This window comes from Equus quagga, chromosome 4 (genome assembly GCF_021613505.1).
Source record: "Equus quagga isolate Etosha38 chromosome 4, UCLA_HA_Equagga_1.0, whole genome shotgun sequence".
Classification (NCBI taxonomy): Eukaryota; Metazoa; Chordata; class Mammalia; order Perissodactyla; family Equidae; genus Equus; species Equus quagga.
Window position 1 is genome coordinate 58,694,841 of NC_060270.1, and position 16,854 is coordinate 58,711,694.

The 16,854-nt window shown below is 43.3% G+C and overlaps 1 long non-coding RNA gene across 2 annotated transcripts; it reads right to left on the bottom strand.

The window, feature by feature from the left end:
* Positions 1-509: 509 nt before the first annotated feature.
* On the bottom strand, positions 510-16,854 carry LOC124237779 (uncharacterized). Of its 2 annotated transcripts, XR_006888122.1 has the most exons (4): positions 15,532-16,854; positions 9,418-9,579; positions 2,947-3,608; positions 510-784 (listed from the first exon to the last, which is right to left on the bottom strand). It is a non-coding gene; the product is annotated as an uncharacterized LOC124237779 (long non-coding RNA). The 2 variants fall into 2 exon arrangements; XR_006888123.1 differs by lacking the exon at positions 9,418-9,579.

Below are 16,854 nucleotides of genomic sequence, written 5' to 3' on the forward strand. Positions count from 1 at the left end.
CAGTGGGAGGGGAGGAACGGCCCACCTCACTTCTCCTCAGGCTTCTTCTGTAGACCCTGGACTGGGTGTTAAGGGGCAGGGGGTGTAGGTGGGGACTGAGGCCCAGCCCCTTAGAAAAACTTTGGAGAAAGTTTCAGATCCCGATTACCGTTTTTAGCTCTGGGCCTTCTTTCAAATCCGGGGCAACAGAAAAAGCCCCCCTCCCCATCCCATCATTCTCATAATCCTTATCATTTCGTTTCCCCATCAGGTTGGAATCCCTTTCTTCCTAATTCTTTGAGAGCAGATAGACTCTCACTTCCCTGGATGGATGAAATGAGTCTGACCTGCAATCACTGAAATGTGTCACATGAAATTTCAAGGTCCCTTATAAAGATCCCATGATAATATGACATCAAGGAAAGAAGTAGGTTACATGTATGAAATTAGGCAGACAATTAAAATGAATTCATTATCCTTATTTCTCAGTGAATTAACGTTTTTCTCTCAAAAGTTTGTTTCTTATTTACCAAATATTTATTTCCTACAAGTTAGCAATAACTGAATCATTCATTTTCCCTTTCTTCTACTCCATCTTCTGTTCAACTCTGTTTTGATCAGCATCTTTCTTGTGAAAACAGTTCCGGTCAATGAATTTGGCCACTATATATGTTATTTGTAACTTTAGACGCAGTTCATCTGGGCAGGGTCTGGAATTTACACCATTTTCGGTATGCAGAGCTCTAGTGATATCCAGGAACCTTTGCCCTGAAGGTGTGGCCATGTGTGATCAGCTCATCCACATCTTCAAAGGAAAAAACAAAAATACTTGTTAGAATCTTTGCAGAAGCATCAATTTAATAGTAAAATGCTGCCTCCTTCTGGATAAACTATGTTAGGGATGATAAGCTCGTGAAACGGCCGTAGAGATATGTCATTTTATGAATAAACTTTTTTTAAAGAATTAGAATTCTACTTTTTTAATGGAAAAATAAAATTAGAGGACTAGAGTTAACCTTGAAAGATTACCTAGATTCTGCCTTTGGGGCTGTAAAATACCCAACTATCTACCCTAACTGATTTGGTTATCTGACTTTCTTTCTAACATCTCTAAATAGTAACTGGGAAAGCAGAAAATAGATGATAAAATTGGAATTAGCACAATTTTCACTTTTACATTAGGCTACCTTACTTCACATTTAATTGGCATTGCCATTAACGCATGCACACACATTCATACTACAAGCCTGGAAAAATGTGTGTGTGTGTTAATAAATGCAGTGAAATACCCAGGTGTTCCAGTCTTAATTCTATGGTCAATAGTCTCAGGAACTTTGGCAAGCCACTTAATCTCTCTGAGTCCCAGTTTCCTTATCTGTACACCGAGGATAATAAACCTATTGTTATTGACCTCAAGAGCACTTGTGAGTCTCACTGAAATCAACAAAGCACCGTGTAAAGTATTAAACTCACTTGCTATCTTTGAGGCTTTAGATGGTCACATGCCTGAAGTGAAAGAATAGAACCAGATTTGGGACCAACAAGAAGAAAAATCCTTAACGATGTCCTACTTATTGCATAACCACAGCTAGTTTGGTCACACTCAAGTCAATCAACTCTCTACTCTCTGTGGAAAAATGCTGGGGAAGCAGGTCACCAAAAACCCCAGACAACAATTACACAAAAGGGAAATCTACTGTCAACCCTCCAGGGGCAGCTGACTCCACAGAGCCAGAGGAGCAGAGGGTCTGACCAAAGCCGACCTGGTCAGACACCGGAGACAGCCCTGTTTGCTCTACCTCATCCCTGAGCCAAAACCCCAAACCCCACCTGGAGGCCAGCTCAGACCGTGCCCGGGTTGTACGAAAGGGGTTTTCACGATTCTCCAAGGATCCTTCGACCAAAGCAGGACTAACCAAAATCCAAACCAGCCAAGAGACCAAAGGACACTCCAAATATTCTGATCCCTACTCAGCCTCTCACTAGTGGACACGCAACTTAACCTCTCTGTGCCTCGATTTTGTCTATAAAATGGGTGTAACGATAGTACTGAATTCATGATGTTGTTTGCAGAGCCAATGAGTCGGTACAAGCAGTGCACTCAGAACAGTGTCCAGCATTCAGCGGAAAACACGTTAGCTGCTGCGGCCACCACCACTGTTATTATTGTCACACTAATTTGCTTGTCCATGACATTCACTTTCAGACAAACGACGTGTCTCTCTCACAGTTCTTCAATTTTCTGAGACTGAAGGTTGATTCTTTAACTCCTCTGACCATCAATATTTAGAATTTTGTTCCTACACTAGTCACCTGACATTACATCTATTCTTCTTTTTATTTTTCAGTTTTAAAGTAATAAATCATAATTAAATACTGGTGCTATTTAATGACCTAGTAGCCAAACCAAGTTACAACTCTCTGTTTTGCAGCCAGATAAGCATACGTGCCTAGAATAAAGAGCAGGGACTTAGGCACACTGTAAGCTGTTAAACATCTTTTATGATGAGGAAATATTTCAATTCCCTTCACTCCAAGAGCAGAAGCAGCTCTATTTGGTAAATCACCCTAAGGAAAATACTACAAGGCACCAAAACCATTTTGATTGAGAACTAAAAATGACACTTGGCCACTAGATGGCATTTAAATTAGGTAGCAGGTTTCAGCTCACACTTGATCTATTTAAAAACTTAATCGGTTTACGCCTGGCCCAAGCACTGGCGGGTCACACATTTTGACAGTGTGGGAACTCTCAGGAGTTGGCTGAATTGAGGCTTAGGAACACCTACAGCAGGTTCTACAGCTACAGACACAAAATCCTTTTGGAGTTATGAAAAGAGAGAAGTAGTTTTAAATTTCTGCCTGAATCTTCAGATCAGGGTTTTTTGTTTGTTTGTTTGTTTGTTTTTAAGTAAATTATTGAGAGTAAGATTGATAGACTGGGTCGCTCATGTCTTTTCACTTTACCAGGGTAACAAGAAGTCTTCCTAACACAGAGCAGCAGAGTTCCCTGGCAGCTTGTCTCAGCTGGCCCCGGCGACCTCCAAGCCTGGCCTCTACTGGTTTACCAGGCCCAGGGGCTGAATGGTATCCGCCATTTCCTTTTCAATTAATTCCTAAGAAAGGTCAGCCGTGGACTAGGGAAACATCCCAGAGGAGAAAGAAATAGAATCCAATCCTTGCTGAATAAAAACACTGTTATAAAGAAAGGAGAACAGCTATATGAGTTATTTTTATCCTCTCCCACAAGGATATTAGGAAACATTTTAAATTTCAACGGCAAGACGAAGAAAGTCATAAAGATGAAATAAAATAGGTAATAAAATAAACTACAAAACAAATGTGTGTTTTCTTTCCACATAATAGAGGAGACACTTCTCTTTGGGTAGATTCTGCATAGAGACACCGAGGACACAGTAGTGCCGCTTTCTGGCTCTTTCCGTGCTTTCGGGAGGCGCCCGGTCAGACGTAAAGCCCGCGGTGCTAAATCCGAGTTGTCCACTAGATGGCGCGAACACACACCGAGTCGCTTTGACGGGTGGAACATCCAGTCCCAGGACAGAGTGCGGCATATTGAACTAGTTAGGAGATGAGGAAGTCCTCTTCTAAGGGAAAACATGCGGCGACATCTAGGAGTTTAATAATGAATGATTATTTACCTAAAAAGATGGATAATTCAACACATGCTTTTTATCTCCACTCTTTTCCAACTCCCCCTCACAAGACAGAAAAGGAAAGTAAAAGTTATAAATCTACAAGGAAATACAGAAGGGAAGAGAAAAAAACAGCAGAACAAATCACATTCTAGGAAGTTGGCAACTGACGGCTGAGTGTGACTAACCTGGGAGGAAGCTGAAACCCAGCACCAACAGTGGGGGCCCAGGAGAAGCAAGCCTATCCCACTCCCACCCCTGGCGGCTCAGGCTCAACAGTGCCCCCTGGGCCTGGACAGGCAGGGGCCAGGGCTGAACTGAAAAATGGAATTAAACTTGGGGAAATCTACTTATTGGTCCACAAGACCATCCAGCCCTTTTGCCCACTTATTTCCCAGAAAGCTGTCAGACTAGGCTGATTTGCTCCCTCCAAAGCTGGAGAGTGACAGGTCCTTCTGTGCTCTGACGCTGGGCAAGTCCTCCAGAAGTTGGCTCACTCCAGCTGCTTAATCCTCCGGGGAAGCTCCCCACGCATCAGGCTTCCCCCTCCCCACGAAAATCCACTTGTTCCATCCTCATGCTTAAATACAGACAGCCAGCCAGACAACCAAGGATCACCAGACATTTTAGGAAAGCTTCCCATATAAGAGACTTAGACCAAAGCAAAGAGGAAAAAGAGAAAAAAGAACTTAGAAGAAACAGAGAAAACAACTACTATCCTCTGAAAAAAGAAGAAAAGCTATTGGACTCATGATGCAAGAATAAGGAGCTATTAAAGTTTTTTTAAAAAGAAAGAAGGAATCAGAGAAAAAGAAAAGGCCTTTGGAAATTAAAAGTATAATAACCAGAATGAAAACTATTTCAATAGAAAAGTTAGAAGAGAATTTTAAGGAAAAGTCCCATAAAACAAAGCAAAAAAAAAAAAGGAAGAAAGAAAATTTTTAAAAAATGGTAGGAATATTAGAAGATAAATCCAGGCTCCCCAACACTGGACTAACAGAAGTTCTAGAAAGGGAAATGAGAGTAAATCAAAGGGAGGAAATTATTGAATAAATAATAAAGGAACATTCCCCTAAACTGAAAGAAATGAGTTTCAAGATTGAAAGCATCTACCTGGTCCCCAGCTTATTGAACTTTAAAAAAGATCTAAGGCATATCATTGCACAATTTCAGAACATGAGGGTTAAAGAAATAATCCTAATAGCCTTCAGAGCAGGGGAAAAACAGGTGTGCCTGCAGAACAAGTAATCAGAACAAACTGGATGTCTAAACCACATTGGAAACTAGAAGTCAATAGAATAACACCTCCAAAATATTGAGTAAATTACTTTTACACCTAGAATTCTATACCCAATTAAACTCTCAATAGAGTTTGAGGGTAGAATATAGGTCTTTTTAGACATGTAAGTTCTCAAAAAACTTACCTTCAATGCACTCTTCCATAAGAAGCTACTGGAGGATGCTTTCTACCAAAATAAGGGAGTAAATCAAAACAGAGGGAGAGCTGGGATCCAGTACACATGGAATACAACCGAGGAGAGAGGTAAAGGGAATTCTCAATGGTGGCTGATAAATAAATGAACAGCAATAGGATATATTGGAGTAAATGAGGAAGCCATTTGGCTTAAAACTAACTTGGCCTGACCTTGCTTTTCCAAAAGGGCCTGACGTGGCCTGTTGAGCGTGCATTGTAAATCTGCTTTAAACATTTACAGTGTCCCAAAGACAAGAATGATGTCCTTAAAGATAAGGATGTAATTTCCCCCCATATCGGCATTTCTTTAAAAATAAGCATTTCCTCCTGGAAACTAAAGATTAAATACTGATCTGCTGTGCTCACCTTGTGACCACCAACCTGCTGTGCCAGCCAAGCATCTCGTGACAGTAGTAAAACAGGTATTCTGTCATAAGTGATGTATACTCTTTGTTCCAAGATGCTATATAACCGCTTGGTACACCCCACTTCTTTGGTGCCCTTTCTTCCTTGGGGAAGGAAGGCCCCAAGCTCCAGTCCTCAAGCTTGGCTCATAATAAACTCACCCCAATTTTGACGTATAGATTGATTATGGATTATTTGCATCAACATGGTGAAGGGAAGCGCAAGAGGAAGCTGTGTGGCAGACCTATAACACAGAACTCTGTTTGGATGGAGACCTTTGGGAGGGGCGTCTCCAAGAGAAAAATAGAACAGATTTTCTCATTTATTTGACCTTGCTGAGAGGGGATTCTACTCTTGTCCTGGGAATTGTGGCTATGAATTAGTGATAAGATACATTAAAAACTAAGCAAATTTTAGAAACAAGGTAATGTGTGACCCTTGATTAAATCTTCAATTTAAAGTTTTTTAAAGACATCACTGGAACAGTTGGGGAAATTTAAGTAGGGACTATGTATTAGAAAATATTTTTGTGTCAATGTTAAATTTCCTAAGTATAATAAAAGTATTGTGGTTAAGTATATTTGAAAGCACGGGTGATAGAGAAGAGAGACTGCCTAGGGAAAAAGATTTTTCACCAAAAAAGGTGGGTCTAAAGAAATGAATACTTTCCAGGTGGGAGGAAGGGCACTCCAGGCCAAGGCAATAAAACATGCTGGAAGGCACAGAGTCAGGACAAAGCATGACACTCTTCCAGTCATTCAGCAAATACTGGATGAGGGCCCATGATGTGTGGGACACAGTCCTTACACTGTCCTCAGCACTGAGATTACGGCAGAAAATGAAGAGACCAGCCTCCCCACCTTTCAGGGTGACATTCTGGCGGTGGATGTGGAAGGAGGGAGGGAAGGGGCAGAGAAGAATGGTGGCGAGCCTTCAGGCAGAGCAAACTGCCTGCAGAAACGTCCTGAGGGGAAGCACACCCAGGTCTGTCAGAAGAACAGCTGGGAAGCCAGCGTGGGTGGAGAGGAGTGGCCAGGGAAGGAACAGCAGGAGAAGTTTCCAGAGTTCCTGAGAGGTCAGCTCAGGGGAGCTTTTAGGACGTGGTATGGATTTTGGCTTCTATCCTGAATTTATTGAGTAAAGGAATGAAATGAGCTAATTTAGGCGTTAAAAGGATCCCTGTGGCTTGTGTGTTGAGAATAGACTACAGAGAAACATGGGTACAAGCAGGGAAGCCAATTCGGAGGCCACTGTGTCATAGGTGCTGGTAGGTCAAGAAAGGTGAGGTGTGAGAATTAACCACTACACGGAGGCCATGCTGACCTTGAGAAGAACAGGTTTGGTGGCATGGCAAGGGCGAGACCCAACTTGAATGGATCCATGAAAGAATGGAAAGAGAGGAGGTGGAGGAATGTCGAGGTGTTTGCTATGGAGAGCCCAAAAATGGAGTAGCAGCTGGAAGAGATGTGAGAAATGTGTTTTTTAATTAGGCAGAGTACAGTTGTATACTGATGAAAATAATCCATTGATTGACCACTGTATGAACTGATTGATAACTGATCTTGGGCACAGGAAAAGGGGGCACCCTTAGCTAGAAACATGGACAGTCCATCCACAGGAGAAACAGGCAGGAAAGCAGAGTCAATACTCTGCCCAGTGGCGGATGGTGGGTGCCATAGTGGTGAGAGCTGGAAGTTCTGTTCATTCAGATCACTTGTTGTTTTCTTAGGAAAACTGAAGGAGTTAGGATGGGAGAGGCACTGGAGGTTAGAAGAAATAAGGGAAGGTGTGAAAACTAGTTACCTAGGAGAGTGTGCATGTTATCCAGAGAGGGCAAACGTTCCAGGCACATGTGTGGTTGTCAGACAGAATAGCTCCACCTGGGGGTGGGCTCATGCATTTAGAGCAAGCCCAGTTGGCGCTATGTTATGCTGAGTGAGTTTAGATTAGGAGCTGAGAGTTATGCAAGGAGTGACTATAATGACTGATCATGGAGTTTAAACCAGGTAAGCAGAAGAGTGAGACTACAAGCGAGGTGAAAAGAACTGCTAGAAGGAGCTGGCTGCAAAGATTGGAGGTGGTAGAATGAGACGGAGGGGGAAGGAGAGGAGGTAGTATAACAAAGTTTAGAGCAGGCCCCTGGGAGCTGAGTGGCTGTTACAGGGGAGAGGACACAGCTACTCACCTGGAGGAGGGGGAGTCAAGGCGTCACTAAGTGTGACTAATTGCCCTGAGGAACTCCAGGGAGGTTTCAGCAGCATTTAACTGTTTCTCCAAATTGTTTGTTGTTGTTAAGACATGCAGTCACCCACCACCCGGAAGCAGACCGAGCCTCACCTCAGGAGCAGCACTGCACGGGTGAGCTGAGAGAAGACCTAAAGTTGCCCTTTGCTTCATTTTAATACTAAAGTCTCCACCCCAAGAGGAGACTAAGCCTTACTACCATAACATGCCACGTATGTGGAAGCATGTTTTTCAACTGAGCCTGCGCAAGCTAATACCCATCTCTCCCTTTTGAATATTCGTTCCCCATCCCAAATAAAAGGCCCCTGCTGTCCTATGCTTGGGGAGCCATGCTTTGAGAAATAATTCCCTGTAGGCTCCTTATTTGCAGCAAATAAACTGTGTGTGACAACTACTTCTGGTGAAGGCTCTAATTTCAACTCACCAAGAAGTGGACCCACTTTGGTTCCGTAACAAAGGAACCATGAGGCCTGGCTATTAGAAGATCATCCACTTGGATACTGAAATCAGGAGTTGCTTCAGAGAGTGGCAGTGAGCCTGGAGATAAGAATCTTCGAAAAATGAGGGGTCCATATATGACTGCACTATGGGTGAGCAGAATGTGGTACAGTCTGATAACATAAGACTAAAAACAGGTGTAGGGGCAGAGAGGAGGAGAACTGGTCTGGAAGTAACCAGGAGGAGAAAGGAGACATCCACCCTGCCTCCAGGGGCAGAGGTGGCAGGAGGCCTGTGAACAGCCAAGCTGAAGGCCCTGGAGGGAGCAGTGCCCCCAGGGAGAACGGGGTTTCTATGAGAGCAAGGAGGTGAAGGGAACACTTACAGATGAGAGAGAATAGAAGGAATTTGCTTAGGATGACCAAGGTTAGCAATACCAAACATCAAAACAATGTCCAAGTCATGCTGACAACTACAAAATTATCAATACGCTTCATTGTACTTTTAGAGCCAAAATATGCCTAGTATCTAAACCTGTAACAAAGTCACAACACTACTTCTTATTTTCCAAGCAGACCATGATCAATATAGTATTCTATGGGAACATCTCCATGTCCAGGCTGATACCCCCTGACAAAGACCTGTGAACTACTGCAGAGGATGATGATCCAGAATCATCCCTGAGGTGGAAGAGAGATGCTGGGGGAGAGGGAGAGACCAGAGTCAAGAATGACTCTCAAGCACTTGTGTTGTGGGGGCAGAGGGGTGATCATGCCAATAAAGGACAAGAAGACACAAAAGCTCAGTGAGATGCAAGTGAAATTTGAGATGCCTGCAGGCTAACAGGTTGGGATGTCCAGGAGGCACTAGAAAAGGAGTCTAGAACTCAGGAGGGTGATGAGGCTGGAAAGAGAGATTTCAGAGTCATCATACAGGTCTGTGGAAGCTGAAGGAGAGTGGGTGAAACTTCTCAGCAAGAACGTACAGTGCAGCCTTCTCAGTCTCGGGCCCCAGAGCTGATGTAATAGCAGCTCACCTGGCAGTAGCAGGCCCATGCTAGTGCTAAAATAGGGGACGCCAAGCTGAGCCATACTGGATCTTGAGGCAAAAGAAAAAACCAGTAATACTCATCCTGTCTGTACTGTTAAATAGTATCTCCCCAAAATTCATGTCCACTCGGAGCCTCAGAATGTGACCTTGTTTGGAAATAAAGTGAGATCATACCAGATTAAGATAGATGCTAAATCCAATGACTGATGTCCTTATAAGAAGAGAAGAGAGGCCGCCCTGTGGTGTAGCAGTTAAGTTCGCATGCTCCGCTTCAGCAGCCTGGGGTTCATGGGTTTGGATTCCAGGCATGGACCTCCACATGGCTCATCAGTGATGCTGTGGCAGCATCCCACATACAAAATAGAAAAAGATGGGCACAGATGTGAAGATGGAGGCAGAGACTGCAATGATGCAGCTACTAGCCCAGGAACACCAAAGACTGCGGCCACCACTGCCAGAAGCAGGGAGAGAGGCACAGGGTTCTCCCTGAGGGCCTCCAGCCCCCAGAACTGGGAGACCATACATTTCTGTTTTAAGCCACTCAGTTTATGGTACTTTGTTACAGCAGCCCTAGGAAAGTTATACACTGCCTTTATTTAAAATTTTGATGTTTTATTCTGGATTGCTTGGCATTAATTTTAATTTTTTAAAATACTGCATTAAAATATTTGTCTTGATTACTGAGCTTTTTGATGCCTCCTTAAATCTTGCCACTGGAGCAAGTGCCTTGCTTGCTTCACCCTAATCCAGGCCCTCAGGCACGCTTTCACCATTTTTATTGAGATTCTAACGGACAAGCTCCTGCTCAGTCAGACTAGCTGCAGGGACATGTCTATTCAGAGAACAAACCCTGAAAGCAAGAAGTACGATTCCTAAATGAAAGAGCTGATCTCTTCACAAGGGACGATTACACGTTCTCTCCCTCACTGCAGAAGTACAGCCCAGCTCTTGGAAGCAGGCACAGATATTGGCAAGCCTTGTTTAAAAACAGTAGGCACAGTCTGATAATTCCATCTGCTTCCCCTGAGAAAGAAAGATCATTACATGGTGGTTTCAGTGGCCTTAAGACCTCATGTAGGGGATTTTATGAACATGTTTTATTCACTTTGAGAAAATATCTAAAGGGAAATTCTTTTTTTTCCGAGGAAGATTAGCCCTGAGCTAACATCTGCTGCCAATCCTCCTCTTTTTGCTGAGGAAGACTGGCCCTGAGCTCACATCCATGCCCATCTTCCTCTACTTTATATGTGGGATGCCTACCACAGCATGGCTTGCCAAGCGGTGCCATGTCCGCACCCGGGATCCAAACTGGTGAACCCCGGGCCACCGAAGCAGAACATGCACACTTAACCGCTGCGCCACCGGGCCAGCCCAGGAAGATTCTTTTAGAGTTGGATTTGAGTGAGAGAGAGTCGGATATAGAGTAAGTGGGAGTCTCAGCATATGGCCCCAAGTCTTCTGACATTGCTCTCCCCTTTGGGGTGGGGGGAAGTTGCTGTGGGCACACTTCTTGAATCAGGGCTGGTTTATGACCCCTTCAACCAATACAGTGGACACAATAGGGAGGCTGGGTCATAAAAGGTAGTGCAGGGGCTGGCCCCGTGGCCGAGTGGTTGAGTTCGCGTGCTCCGCTGCAGGCGGCCCAGTGTTTCGTTGGTTCGAGTCCTGGGCATGGACATGGCACTGCTCATCGGACCACGCTGGGGCAGCATCCCACATGCCACAGCTGGGGGGCCCCACAGTGAAGAATATACAACTATGTACTGGGGGGCTTTGGGGAGAAAAAGGAAAAAAATAAAATCTTTAAAAAAAAAAAAAAAAAGGCAGTGCAGCTTCTGCCTCATGCACTAGAACACTCAAGCCGTGAGTCCTGAGCTGCCCCGTGAACGTCTGATGACCCTGAGAACACCAGCTGTAAGGAAGCCGAGAAGATGAAGAAGCCAAGTGCAGTCGCTCCTGTCAGCAGTCCTGGCTTCTGAGCCAGCCCAGCCCCAGGGAGGAGACCTGAGACCTGGAGAGGGAGAGAGCCACCATCCCCGCTGTGCCCAGTCTGAAGTCCTGACCCACAAAATCCGTGAAGACAATGAAATGGTGGTTTCAAGATGCTAGATTTGGATCAATTTATTATGCGGCAGTAGTAACCGTAACAGAGTATGAGGGTCAAAGACAAATCAACATAAATGAATAAATTCATTATTCAAAAATACTCCAGGCGTCTGCAGAACAGAAGTTCACACTACTTTGGATAAAAGTTTTTCCAAACAAGCTGAAGCAGTCTTTGCACATACATATTGTCCCATTTGATGTTTTCTATTATAGCCTCAGAGCAACGAAACTCATAAAGCCCACTGACTAGTCTTGCTAATGCTTCTGTTCAGACTGCTTGTCAATTGTGAGAGCTTCTAACTTTGTTGTAGGACAGGATAAAGTTAGCAAATCTTGCTCTTCAAGCCTGCCTTTCAAACTTTGTCCCATGAATGCAGGTGTTAGTAAAATGTATCCTCAAGCTTCCCAATAAAAGACTTGATTAGCACAACTTTTTTGGTGATGAGATTATTCATATCTGTATGTTTTACAGTTCTAGCAGTAAAAATGTCAACACTATTGCTGCCATTTTAAAGACTAACACGATCATTACCTTTAAGCCACAAAAATAAAACTCCCAATAATGCTCTTGCTTTTTTTTTTTTGGTCCTCAAAACACTATATAAGGTAAGAATAATAATAAAATCCTATAGATAAAAAGTTCTTTGGGGTAAGCAAGCTTTGCATTTCTGTAACCCCCAAAGAGGGTCTTCTACTCACCACTAGACAGGCCAACTGTCAGGAGGCAAGGTGGTAGGAGAGAAAAGGCCTTTTTATTACACCCTGCCAGCAAGGGAGAAGATGGTGGACTCGTGTCCTAAAGAACCATCTTAAAACTACAAAATTGTGAGGCAGTTTTATAGGGCAAATGGGCTGGAAAAGGGGGGGTCTCGGGACGTTGACCATCTGGAGCTGTAGTCCTTGAGACCACAGAGCATCCCTTTCTCTCTTCACCAGGGACAGATAGCAGAGGTTTTTTTCCCGAAGGTCATTACATCCCTAGGAAAGCTGAAAGAACAAAGTGATTGCCTTATCGGAACAGGGAGGTCTATGTATAAGCCAAGGCTACAAAAATAGCAGAGCAAGCAGATGTGTACTTCTCTAAACTACGTGCAAACTAGAGCATTGCTAACGAGGAAAAGGGGGAGTCTTGTTATAGTCCCAATGTAGTTCCCCTCTATAAGATGGTTTCCCTTATGCTAAGCTGTGTTAACCACTGGCTGTATTTATCTTAGCTATTTAGGCAGCACTAACAACTCTACTGTTGTGAGATCCAGGTTCCCAACTTCATGGTAAGGCACAAGATATAAAAGTTAAAGAATCACCACCCTACAAGGTAGAATTTTGGGGGGGAAAAATAATATAGAATTATAGTGTTTCTCTGAATTGTAGATTTCAGGTAGACTTACAGCGTTACACAGACATTATGGGATAAGTTATCCTAACATAAATGTTTGGATTGAAGATCATGGAGTGTATCACTTTTTCTGTTTTCCCTATCCAGCTACCAAATGTCACTGAAATCAACAATCCTTTTTTTGTTTTCTTTCTTTTCCCCAGCTTTATTGAGACATAATTGACAAATAACATTGTGTAAGTTTAAAGTGCACAATGTGATGATCTGATACACATATATATTGTGAAATGTTTACCACAATAAGGGTAGTTAAAACATCCTTCACCTCACGTAATTACCACATTTGTTGTGGCTGTTATGTTGAAAACTCTGAAGATCTCTCTTATTGGGAAAACTAGATAACCACATTCAGAAAAATGCAACTGGACCCCACTCACAAAAATAAACTTGAAATGGATTAAAGACTTAAACATAAGATCCATAAAACTCCTAGAAGAAAACACAGGACAAAGCTCCTTGACATTGGTCTTGGGAGAGACTTCCTGGATATGACACCAAAGGCACAGGCAAGAAAAGCAAAAATATCAATAAGTAGGACTACATCAAACTAAAAAGCTTCTGGACAGCAAAGGAAACAACCAACAAAATGAAAAGGCAACCTACAGAATGGTAGAAAATATCCACAAATCATATAACTGATATGGGGTTAATATAAAAAATATATAAAGAATTCATCTAACTCAACAGCAAAAAAAACCCAAACACGATTAAACATGGGCCGAGCACCTGAATAGACATTTTCCCAAAGACAACATATAAATGGCTAACAGGCACATGAAAAGGCACTCCACATCATTGATCTTTAGAGAAATGCAAATCAAAACCACAAGTTATCACCTCACACCTGTTAGAATGGTAATCATCAAAAAGACAAGAAAGGGGCCGGCCTGGTGGCACAGAGGTTAAGTGCGCACGTTTCACTTCGGTGGCCCGGGGTTCGCCAGTTTGGATCCCGGGTGCGGACATGGCAGTGCTTGGCAAGCCATGCTGTGGTAGGTGTCCCACATATAAAATAGAAGAAGATGTGCACGGATGTTAGCTCAGGGCCAGTCTTCCTAAGCAAAAAGAGGAGGATTGGCAGCAGATGTTAGCTCAGGGCTAATCTTCTCCCCCCTCCCCTCCCCCCCCCCCCAAAAAACAAGACCACAGATAACAAGCGTTGGCAAGGGTGTGAAGAAAAGAGTACTCTTGTGCACTGTTGGTGGGAACGCAAATTGATAGAGCCACAGGGAAAACAGTATGGAGGTTCCTAAAAATTAAAAATAGAACTGCCACATGGTCCAGCAATCCCACTTCTGGGAATATCGCCAAAGGAATTGAAATCAGGATCTGAGAGAGACATCTGCACTCCCCTGTTCACTGCAGCATTATTCACAAGAGCCAAGATATGCAAACAACCTAAGTGTCCATCAATGGATAAATGAATAAAGATGTGACACATATATGTCACATCTTCTTATTCATGTCCAATACCTATCTATCTATCTAGGAATACTATTCAGCCATGAGAAAGAAGGAAATTTTGCAGTTTGTGACAAGTTGGGTGAAACTTGAGGGCATGATGCTAGCGAAGAAAGTCAGAGAAAGACAAATACTGTGTGCTATCACTTACCTGTGGAATCTAAAAAACCTGTTAAAAACAAAATTCAACCAAGTAAATCTGAAGCTCTAATTGGCTTTATGAAGCAATTCTTGAATGGAGCAGTATTCCATCTAGAAAGTAGAAGGGCACTCCCAGGTGTTGTACAAAAGGGATGGTTTTTATAGGAAGAAGGGTGGGCCAAGGAAGTCATTAGCAAATGAAAAGAGAGGGTTAGTTTGGGCCAGGACCTCTTCTTGGGGAGGGAACTGGCATGGGTTTTACCACCCAGATTACCTCTTCTTCCTCTGGAGGATGGAGACGGCCTATGCAACAGATCACCTTACTACTGCTTGACCAGAAAATTCCAGACTGGTTGGTTAAGATTACATTTCTGGGAAAAGTTAAAACTGCAATTAGATCAGGTATTAAATCTAGGTTTGGTATCATGGGCTTTTGGCACAAGTGATACCATTTTGGGCTGTGGTTTTCTTCTTAACAAAGCCAAACTCAGCCAAACAGACAGTAGAGTGGTGGTTACCAGGGGTTTGGCGGGGGGGGGGGGGGGGGGAGAAGAAATGGGGAGACAGAGGTCAAAGGGTACAAACTTCCCAGTTATAAAATTAATAAGTTCGGGGGAATCTAATGTATAGCATGGTGATTATAGCTAATAATACTGCATTACATACTTGAATGCTGCTAAGAGAGTAGATCTTAAGTATTTTCACTACAAAAAAGAAATGGTAATTATGTGACAGGGTGGAGGTGTTAGCTAATGCTACGGTCGCAATTATTTTGCAATATATAAATGTATCAAATCAGCACTTATACAATGTGACTTGTCAATTCTATCTAAATAGAGCTGGGGGAAAAAGATTTACTCTCTAAGCAACTTTCAAGTAAAACTAAAACATAAACCAGACTTCAGGAGTAATTTCAAATGCTTTAGCAAAATACGAAATATGTTTCCAATCAATTTCTGCAAGTTTCTGTTCACCAAGCAGAATAAGACAAACACCAAAGAGATAAATTGGTGGTAAGAGAGCATACTTCAGTCAGTTGGCATGAGTATGTTGTAGTGAATTCTATTTTTCATTTTAAATTTGATAGTCTTTATCATCAGACATGTTCGCTCAGAGATGAGGTCACTGGAAACAGCAGAAACTGGGCCTCCTTGGAGGTCTGTAATGTCAGGCAAGTGACTCACCGGGCTTTAGGTTCCCCGAGTGTAGAGCCAGAGTAACAGCATCCGCTGGCAGAACTGGGAACAGGTGCTGCCACACTGAGAGGCCCACAGGGTGGCCTTGTAGTCTGGAAACACTGATGCATTATTTTATTTCACACAGGGCCCCTGTGATTACTTCCTCTGGGGAAGCTAAAGCTACAGGTTTATCCCAGGAAAGCCCCAAATCCTCTGAGGAAAGGCATCACTGAGGCCTGCGCAGGGACTGAGGGGGAATAGTGTGTGTTTCCGGAGTTTTACAGAACCTACAGCTCCGCTGTCATTTCGAACTGAGTTTGGCATCATTTAGAGCACCTGTTTATGTATAGATTATTTTTCTCCTGTTTCTGATTCTAAACAGCTCACCACACACTCTTTTCTTCACTATTCACACACACACACAGACTCCTACCCTCACTGAACAGCTATGGAAGCGGAAGGCAGCTCTTACTAGAGGAAATTTTATATCTATCTATGAACTCCCCTCCCCAAAATCAAACCTTAAAGCAAGAAAATAATCCTTATGAAAATCAACTTAAGTTGGTCTATTTCTCTTTACGGCCATTTAAGGGAGAGGCATTTAAAGGAGAGGAAGGAAAGGCTGGCTCAACTATCAAGAAAACAGGGGAAGTTAAAGAAACAGAGGAAGTAGAAGGGCGCGCGAGAGGAACACACACACGAGGAGAAGTCAGGGGGAACCACGGTTGCAGAAAGGGGAACAGACGCGGGAGGGCGACGGCCGGAGGGAGCCGGCGCAGCCCCGCCCGGCCCGCGGCGCGTCGGAAACCTTCCAGTCTGTTTCATCATCTGTAAAAGGGGGACAAAACCTGCGCCCTTTTGAAGCTTAAATTCTTACTTTACTTCCAATATACCTTGATTTCCATTTTGGCTTCAAATAGCTTACAAAAGGATTAACCACTCCTGGAAGCTCTTTAACCGCTTTTTACACCGAGCCTCTCCAGATGCCACTCCTGGATAATGCAAACGAAAACTAGATTTCATCTAAACTAAAATTACACTGATTTCATCAAGCCAGACTAGGTACTGCTTATCCCAGCCTCTATATACAAAGTCGTCATTTTATGGATGCCACCCTTTTTTCCGATTTATACACTAAGAGAACACATAAAAACGACAAGTAAAAGCCTCCAAATAAAGCCGAATAACAACAAATTCTGTAGTTTACTTGGATCAGAACTCCCAGCTTGCAAGTTCAGAGGTGCCCGCATTTTCACCCTTATTAGGAAACCGTAGGAAATTACAAAAGACGGGTCCTTCCCCACAGAGCTTCCGACAGGTCACGAGCGC